This window comes from Petaurus breviceps, unplaced genomic scaffold (genome assembly GCF_028583685.1).
Source record: "Petaurus breviceps papuanus isolate PSGF00001 unplaced genomic scaffold, PetGlider_PUasm1.0 99, whole genome shotgun sequence".
In the NCBI taxonomy this organism is placed as follows: Eukaryota; Metazoa; Chordata; class Mammalia; order Diprotodontia; family Petauridae; genus Petaurus; species Petaurus breviceps.
Genome location: NW_027187465.1, coordinates 5493170 through 5503257, shown reverse-complemented (window position 1 = coordinate 5503257; position 10088 = coordinate 5493170). Strand labels below are relative to the sequence as shown.

Sequence of the window (10088 nt, the reverse complement as noted above, 5' to 3'; positions counted from 1 at the left end):
AGAAAGAAAGAAAGAAAGAAAGAAAGAAAGAAAGAAAGAAAGAAAGAAAGAAAGAAAGAAAGAAAGAAAGAAAGAAAGAAAGAAAGAAAGAAAGAAAGAAAAGGGGAAAAGAGGGAAGTAAAGAAAGGAGAGAGGGAGGGAGGAGGGAATAGAGGAGGGAGACCATGGGTCATTCTGAAGGAACGCCACATGTGCACTAAATAGCAGCTAGTGTATAACAACAGTAACAGCAGCCACAACTAGGAAGGACAACTGGGACTTTGGACAAGTGTGCTAAAATTGAGAGGGCACTAGAAACAACCGAGTTATCGCCAAGTTAGATTTCTTAACTAATATCTGAAGCAGCTCGAAGCCGCTGCGTTCTCTCCTTCTGGCCAATTTCCCACACAAAGATCCTTGCTGCCTTTACACCTCCCTGCTCTCTCCTCTTCCAATACAGTGCTGCCTGGGCAATATTGACCTAGGAGTCTCCTAAAACTCCCCTCCCCCAATCTCAGTGAATTTGTCCCTAAGTATGTTCCCTTAAACATGTTGACTTGACAGGCATGTTCCATCCTGCCTTTCCCAGGCATCATTTCTGAGGCTTTAAAATGACAAGCTGCAGATCTGATAATGCCATTGATTTTACCCATGGACATGCAGTCAAACAGGGTTTCTTGCCCAGACTGACTTTACTAGAAGGAAGGGAAGGTGGGATACCCAGGGGTCTGTGTGGGCTGCCTCAAGAGACCAGTGGCTCCCTCTCTCTAGAAGTCTCCAAGCAAAGACTTGTGTCAGGACTGTGGAGGGTACTCTTGGTCAGGTGTGTGTTGGACGAAATGGCCTCCCCAGCCTCCTACAGACCAGCGGCTCAGGGGTTCTGGGAGTTCTAGCCCCCAAACACGGTGGCTGCTTAGCGCGCTGGTCCTCAGCTGTGATCCATCACCAGCTTCCTTTATTCCTGCCCACTCCCCCAACCCCAAACAGCAGGAATGCAGATGAAACGTTCCCTTAAAAGCCAGAGGGGGGGATATTGGACCTGGCTCTCCGTCTCTGTTTCCATACAAAGTCCAACGTAAACATGTCACTCTCAACTCCCCCTGCTTCCTGGAAAGCCTCCTGCTGCTTGCTTGGTCTCTGAGGGGCCACTGGGGATGGGGGGGCGGGGTGGAGAGGGAATGAGGTATCAGAGAAGCTAGGTTTCCTCAGCCAACACGATTCTCCTTCTGCTGGGGCCCCTGCATTGGCCCAACACAAAACGAACACAGCAAAGTTTTGTTTTGTCCCCATTCCCTTACTTTGTTGTATGACTTTCAGGTTCCCTGTCCAGGCCTGATTTCCTCCATATTGTACTACAATGCTATCTTAGGTCCTTCCTTGTTCTAAAGCCTCTAATGGTTCTAGACATAGGAATATCTAAATAAAGACTTCTGAAGTCCTAATAGTTTGTGTTCTCAGGTCACTTCTCTTTCCAGTTGGGCATCCAGGGGACATAGTATATAGAACTATGGACCTGGACTCTGATAGTTCAGAGGGAGATTTTGAGGTTCCTTAACTGATCAAAAGAGGAATTTATTTTTTGATTCTAGATTTAATAGGAGTCTATTGAGCACAGAAGTCATAAGTACCAACCTGTATTTTAGGAAAATGATTTCTGTGGTTATTTGACAGATGGATCAGAGTGGGGGAAGTCTAGATAGGAATATTTTTCCCACTGTCCCACTCTGCTGGGAGCCAGTGAGTTCCCTCACCATGTAAATAGAAAGATAGCCTTGCTGACACATGTCTTGGGTGACACCCTACTATCTCCAGGTCGTGGTGCCTTAATCCAGGTAAACTGTGCATGACTCTTAAGCAGTACTGCTAATAACTGGCAGAACCCCACGGTTTGGGGACTGAGCTGCCACTTCTTATAGTCATCTGACACAAGTGATTGGCCAAGCCCGACTCATCCTCAAATTTTCCTACAAGGATGTTCATTGTCTGTATGTGGGTTGGGTCCCCAGTCAACATTTGGTCCTTCTCTGAGGTTTTCCATTGGAAAAGTTGCATCTGCTTTGCCTTGGAATCCTTCACTAATATTTTGCTCCAAATATCTGTTCCAAGAGCCTATGAGTACACTTCCTCTCCCTGTACCCTTTCTCTCCTATGAGAATGTCCCTTCACTCTCTCCCTCTCCAGGAGTCTAAGAGTTTACTTTAGTAGACTTCCCTAGCAATTGGCCCTAGAAACTGTAATAATATCATCTTTTAAAAGTTATTTAGCCTGTATATAAGTTGCTAGGGGCAGCTAGGTGGCACAAAAGATAGAGTACTGGGCTTGGAGTTAGGGAGATACATTTTCCTAAGTTCAAATCCAGCCCCAGAAACTTACTAGTTGTATGAACCTGGGCAAGTCACTTCACCTTGTTTGCCTTGGTTTCCTCATCTATAAAATGGGCTGGAAAAGGAAATGACAAACCACTCCAGAATCACTGCTGAGAAAACCCAAATGGGGTCACAAAGAGTAGGACATGACTGACATGTGACTGAAGAACAACAACAAATAAGTCACTTCATTTATATTTGCTTGAATGTTGTATCCCTATTAGATTGTAAGCTCCTTGAGAGAAGGATTTTTTTTAGCCCTTTCTGTATCCTCAGCACTTAGCATAGTGCCTGGCATATAGTAAGTGTTTAATAACTTAACAATGCCTGGCATATAGTAGGTGCTTAATAAATGTTTGTTTGATTGATTGAAGGTTAAGTTGGCCTGTTCATCAAATTTCTAGATGATATCTAGCAAAAAATAGATCAGATACTAAATGCCAGAATCAAGATCTCAGAAAATCTCATTGTGTTAGGTTGTTAGACCAATTCTAAGAAGATGAAATTTCACAGAGATAAATATTCCATGCAAAAAGTTCACAGATGGGGAGGCTTGGTGGTGCAGTGAGTAAGAGTGCCAGCCCTGGAGTCGGGAGGACCCAGGATCGGTTCCGGCCTCAGATACTTAACACCCACACAAAATAACTGGCTGTGTAACCTTAGGCAAGTTACTTAACTCCAATTGCTTTAAAAAAAGTTCACAGATATGGGATGGTAGATGGATAGCTAGGCAAAAAAACTTCCTGTGAAAAAGATCTGGGGGGCTTAGTGAACTATCAGCTCAATGTGATTCAATGGTGTTCCATGGAAGCCCCCAAAACATAATGCCATATTACAGTATATTAAGAGAGGTATAATAATGAGAATAAAGGAGTCAACAGTATCATGGTATTCCACCCTGGTCAGGATATACTGGAGAGTTGTGTTCATTTCTTGGAAGGATGTTGATAAGGTAGACAGCTTCTAGAAGAAGAAATGCAGTGTGATGAAAGTCCTCAAGATCATGTCAGATGAGGATTGGCTGAAGAAACTGGGGGAGTTTTAGCCTGGAAAAGAGAAAATAGATAGTAGCATTGGGCAAAGTCGGGGGATGGAATTATATTCAAGTATCTGAACATCTGTTCTGTGGGAAAGGTGTTAGCTTAGCTTGGCCCCAGAGAGTGGAACAAGGGACAGTGAGGGAAAACTGCAGAGAAGTAGATTTAGTCATGATATAGTACTATTCCAAAGGGGAATGAGCTGCCTAAGGAAGAAGTGAGGGATCTCCCTCATGTTAGGTCTCCAAGAAAGACCTGAATGACACTTTTTCAAGTATGTTCACAAAGGGAAATCTTGGCCTTGGTGTAGAGTAAATTAGTGGTCTCTAAGATTCTGCTATTGCTGGATTCTTTACAAATTAGGCAGACAGTTCCATCAACTAATTATGCTTGACATACAAATGAGTACTTTATTAGATCGACATAAAATACATTTGTACATGTCTTTATCTCCCCAACAAGGATGTAACTATTCTGCAGATATAAGACCATTGAAAAGATCTGTGACCTCAACTTTCCCACCTGAAAAATTGGAGATGACAATCTCTCCCTTCATTTCCTAAACTTCAGATGTTGCTTTTACTAGTCTGACACTCCATCTCCTTTTCTGTAAAGTGGGTAAGGTGATATACATCTTGACACCATGGATAGGGCTCTGGGGCTTGGAGTCAAGAAGGCCAGTGTTCAAATCCTGCTTCAGACACCTACTAGTTGGGTGACCCTGGGCAAGTCACTTTATTTCTACTTAGCACTAACACATAGGATTACTGTATGCAGCTCTAATATATGGTGCTACATGTCCTGATCCACAGCAAAGTTAACAATCTCAGCGTCTCCACAAACATTCATTAAATGTCTACTATGTTCCAGGCACTATTCCAAGAGCTAAGGATACCAAAAGAAGTAAATATCAGTCTCTGCCTTCAAAGAGTGCAGTGGGGGAGACACCATGAAAACAATTGTGTCTACAATAGAGGGAGGGCACTAGTAGGGTATACATGTGTTCTATCTTCTAGCTTTGTGGGATATGTCTGATGCCTGGACAAGGACTCATGCCTGCTCCATGCAATTCTAGATATTTGATGCCTAAATGCAGCCTATGTTTAGGGAGGGTCTATCAGTTGACCAGCAGATTCTAAGTGTCAGAGACTATGCTGGGTGCTCGGGGTGAAGGCAGCAGCTATTTGGTTCCACTTTACAAAACTGACCTCCTCAGATGACAGTTTCTATGGTGGAAGTCTGCATCTTTGGGTTATATTCCACACCTGATAATGTCTTAGTTCCCTGCACACTACCAGATTCTGTTCCCCCTTCTCTGGGGCTCACTTTGACCTTAGATGTCCAGCTTGACCAAGTGGTACCATGAATAGAGTGCTGGGTCTGGAGTCAAAAAGACCTGAGTTCAAATTCAGCCTGCAATACTAGATGTAGGACTCTGAGCAAGTCACTTAACTTCTACCGTGTTTCCCCGATAATAAGACCTATCCCGAAAATAAGCCTTCCCCTTACTGTGTAAGATTCCTCTAAAATAAGCCCTCCCCAGAAAATAAGCCCTATTGAAATTGCTACTGTAGTGAAGGTGATCCCCTGTGCTACATGCTACATTACATATGCACCGTCCCCCCCCCCCCGTGAAACGCCACACTCTGAGCTGCATCCAATCAGACCTGCAGCAGTGAGCGCGTCATCCTGTTCTTTATTGAATTCATTATTGAATAAAGGTACATTTTTTTGTTCACATTTACCTGTTTATTAAAATTGCTGTCAATGTTCATTAAAATAAGCCCTCCCCTGAAAATAAGCCCTCTGGTATTTTTCTGTCCAAAAAATATAATAAGACAGTGTCTTATTATCGGGGAAACATGGTATTTTTCTCACTTTCCTTAATGGTAAAATGAGAATAATAGCATCTACCACACAGGATTATTGTGCAAATCGAATGAAATAATATTTATAAAGCACTCAGCACCATGATTGGCACATAGTAGGCATTTATCAAATGTTTGCTCTCTCCCCTTTGATATTTCCTGTCAAATCGTGGCCACCGAACTCACAGTTGGCTAACATTGTTACCTTAGAAGATGAAGGTGGGGCAGCCAGGTAGCACAGCGAGTAAGAGCACTGGCTCCAGTGTTGAGAAGACCTGGAGATCAAATCCCGGGCTCAGACACTTAGCACCCAACCAGAAACACTTGGTCGTGTAACCTTGAGCAAGTTACTTAACCCCAATTGCTTAGGGGCGGCCAGGTGGCTCAGCGAGTAAGAGCACCGGCTACAGTGTTGAGATGACCTGGATCAAATCCGGGCTCAGATACTCAGTACCACACCCAGAAATAACTGGCTGTGTAACCTTGAGCAAGTTACTTAACCCCAATTGCTTTAAAAAAAAAAAAAGATGAAGGTGGCTTCAGGAATCCCCTACTTTGTTCTAGCTACAGATGGGTGTGATCTCCAAAGGCTCTCCCAAGTTAGATGCTGGCAAAATCACGAAAATTTCCTTGGCTTACAATAATGGCTACATCAATGTCAAAATCCAGCAGACTCATAGGATTAAAGATTTATATGTGACTTTGGACAAGTCATTTCATCTATCTAAGCCTCAGTTTCTTCATCTATAAAACTGTATCAGAGCCTACCTCTCAGAGTTGTTGTGAGGATCAAAAGAGATAATCAATCAGTCAGTAAATATTTTATTTTAATAAGTGTCTACTATATGTGCCAGACATTGTACTAAGCACTGAGTATACAAAAACAGACAAAAGATAGTCCCTGCCCTAAAGGATCTCACAATCGAATAGGGAGAAAACATGCAAACAAATATATAAAAAGCAAATTATATACAAGATAAATAGGAAATAATTAACAGAGGGAAGGCTCTGGAATTAAGGGGATATTGGGAAGGCTTCTTGTAGAAGGGATTTTAGTTGATACTTAAAAGGAAGCAGGGAAGTCTACAGTTGGAATAGAGAAGGGAAAGTGTTTCAGATATGGGGAACAATCAGAGAAAAATTCCAGAGTCAAGAAATAGTGTCTTGTTCAAGGAGCAATCAGGAGGCCAGTATCACTGGTTCAATGCATATTGATTGGGAAATGAGATATAAGACTGGAAAGACAGGAGGGAGCTAGTTTATGAAGGGTTCTGAATGAAAAATTGCATTTTGTGTTTGAGTTTGGAGGCTATAGGGAGTCACTGGAGTTTATTGAGTAGACTCTTATGTTTTAGAAAAATTCTGATTGAATGGGGGATGGATTGGAATGGGGAGGGTCTTGAGGTAGGCAGACCCATCAGCACCCATTGCAATAGTCCATATGGGAGGTGATGAAGGCCTGCACCAAGGGCATGACAGTGTCAGAGGAGAGAAGGGAGAATATTTCAGAGATGCTGCAAAGTGAAATGGACAAGAGATGCTGCAGAGGTGAAATTGACCAGAGATTTTGCAAAGGTGAAATGGACAAGAGATGCTGCAGAGGTGAAATTGACCTGAGATATTGCAAAGGTGAAATGGACAAGAAATTCTGTAGAGGTGAAATGGACAGGCCTTGGCACCATATTGAATATGGGAGGTGAGAGATAGTGAGGAGTCCAAGATGACTCAGAGATTGTGAGCCTGTAGAACTGGAAGGATGATATTGCCCTAAACAATCATAGGAAATGTAGGAGGTAGGGATGGTTTAGAGAGAAAGATAAGAAGTTCTGTTTGGACATGTTGAATTTAAGATAGCATATAAAAGATGTTGTACAAACCACTATACCACCACCATCACCATCATCATCATCATCACCATCATCATCATCATCATCACCATCATCATCATCATCATCATCACCATCATCATCATCATCATCACCATCATCATCATCATCATCATCACCATCATCATCATCATCATCATCACCATCACCATCATCATCATCATCACCACCATTATCATCATCATCATCATCATCATCATCATCATCATCATCACATGGCCATCTGGCCTTTTCTTGAAATATTCAAGTAAAAGGGAGCTCACTAGATCCCAAGGTAGTCCATTGCACTCTAGGGCAGTTCTAACATTAACAAGCGACTTTTGATTCTCTATTTCAAGCCAAAATCTGAAACTTTATGACAACAAAGCATTTAGATCTAAAGCCAGAAGAGACCTTCAAAATCATCAACTATAACATCACTATTTTACAGATTGGAAAATTGAGGCCCAAAGAGGCTGTGGTTATATTAAGGTTATACCTGCCACAGATAAGAGAAACCATATTAGATCTCAGGTTCTATGTTCTCTGTTGATCACTTTTTCCACTATACTGTGTGACTACTCCAAATTTTGCACTCTGGGGCCAAGCAGAACCTAAGACACCTTCCCACCTACCCACACAACTGCCCTTCAGATATTAAAAGAGTCTTGATTTTCCCTTAAACTCTTTATAATCTCCAAAGTGAACGTTCTCAGGTCACCTTAACCAATCCTCAACTGGCCTTCAATTTAAGCCCTTCACCATTCTAGTTGCTTTCTTCTGGACACTGTCCAGCTTATTAATGCCCATCCTGAAATGTGTTGCCAATCACTGAATAAAGTTCTCCATATATGGTATGACCAATATTCGACATGAGGACTGGTTCTAACAAATAAGTCATTAAGTGTCTTTCAACACAGTATAAGAGTTATCATAATACAGACAAAGATTTGATTATTTTCCCTGGCTACTTTTATCATACTATCAATCCATACTAGTCTTATAGGTCACCAAGATCCCCAGATCTTTTTCAGGTGAGTTGTTATTAAATCATGTCTCTCTTTACCTTCAAAGGTCATTTCCAGCTCTGACAATCTGTGCAATAAATTCTTTCCCTTCTCTAGAGTTCTGTTTTTAATTCCCTCCCAGTTGGGGCATTCTCTATTCTAAGCTCCCTCCCAGCCTTGATATTCTGTGTTCTAACGTCCCTCCCTGAAATTATATATTCCAAGTATTCTCCAAAATCTGACATTCCCTGTTTCAAGGTCCTTCCCAGTCATGACATCCCCTGTTCTAAAGTCCCTCCAGCTCTGAAATTCTCTGTTCCAAGATCATCACAGCTCTGACATTCTCTGTTCTAAGGCCCCTCCCAGCTCTAATATTCTCTGTTTAAAGTCCTCTGAAGTCTGACATTCACTGTTCTATGATTCTCTGTTGAACACTTTCTCCACTATGTGCAAAACTCCAAGTTTTGCACTCTGGGGCCAAGCAGAACCTAAGACACCTTCTCCCCTACCCACACAAGTGTCCTTATTCTAAGGTCCTTTCCAGCCCTGAAAGTATCTCTTCTAAGGCCACTCCCAGCTCTAACAGACCCTGTTCTAAGGACCATCTTAACTCTGGTATTCTATGCCCCTCTAGCTCTGAAATTTTCTGTTCTAATGGCCTTTCTATGCCTGACCTTCTAGGTTCTAATATTCCTCCCAACAATCAGTGTGACTAGGTGTTTTAATCAGTTTCCCCCACCCCACCAAATTCCCAAAGAGAGACCAGCTCATTGTTCCAAATCAGAGGAAGGTAATGATGGATCTCAGGATTAGCCCTGATCCCCTCCATTTTGTGGGGGCCTCCGCCTTTCCCCCTTTCCTCCTCTCCTCCCTTGTCCTTCCTCCTCTAACCCTCCCTCCTTTCCCCTTCCCCTTTCCCTTCCCCACTCCACAGTAATTAGAGGCCCTCCAAAGGTACCAGAAGCTCTGCTTTCAGCCTGTGGTCCAAATTACCCACCATCATATTTTGCAAGTGATGCCGACATTCCTGCAATGGGACGTCGAGCCAAAAACAACTCAGGGAAGGCTTGTCTTGGCCCGGAGTCAAAACCAGGGCCTCCTCAGCAAGACTGAAAACATTTACACAGCTGGGCCCTCCTCGCCCGCTCCCCTCCAGAGCCTGTCAGGGCTTGAAAGTCTCAGTGTATTTTGGGCGATTCTGAAGGATCTTATGTTCTGGGGAGTTTCTGGCCGTCCCCAGCACCGAAAGAAAATACCTCTATGGTCCCCACTCCCATCTCCCCCTTCCCAGGAAAGTGGGGAGGGCACGAGGGGATTCTTTCAAAACAGGGCATGGAGGGGGGAGTGTATTAGGGCCCCAGAGGCCTCAGGGGGAGATGAGAAACAGAGGCTTCCTCCAGCTTTCACAATGGGCCCAGTACAGGCACATCTGTGTCAGAGGGTGATGGGGGCCTTCCTGTTCCCAACAGATGTATCTCAGCTATTAAGCTTATTAGAAGAAACCACCAATCACAACAAATTGTAACCTGTGTCACCAGCTCTGACAGCCCAGAAGTATGGCCTCTGGCCCTTGTTTGTATCCCAGATTCGGGAATCCTAGTTTGGGGGGACCCATCCCTCAGGGCTCTCCGTGGCTTCCCTGGTGCCTCCCCTTCCCAGAGCACCCCAAATATCCCCAAACTGGCTTTCATATAGCCCATATATGGAGAGCTAGAAGGGACCAGCGAGGTTTTTTTGAATCTTGACCCCTTTGTTTCCTAGAAAATATAACTAAGGCCCAGAAAAGTAAAGCAATATTTCTAAGGTCACACAGTTTCACAGAATTTAGAGCTAGAAAAGGCCTTGGAGGCCAACCCTCCCATTTTGTAGATGAGGGGACTGAGGCCCAAACACACAAAGTTAGCAAGTGACACAGTCAGGATTCCAATCCAGGTGGGCCCTGCACTCACTACCCACCCTCCATGCC

At 43.4% G+C, this 10088-nt stretch overlaps 1 long non-coding RNA gene across 1 annotated transcript; it reads right to left on the bottom strand.

Moving 5' to 3' along the window:
- Positions 1–2527: 2527 nt before the first annotated feature.
- LOC138156216 (uncharacterized) lies at positions 2528–9503 on the bottom strand. The gene is made up of 2 exons (XR_011167100.1): positions 9120–9503; positions 2528–3391 (listed from the first exon to the last, which is right to left on the bottom strand). It is a non-coding gene; the product is annotated as an uncharacterized lncRNA (long non-coding RNA).
- Positions 9504–10088: the final 585 nt, after the last annotated feature.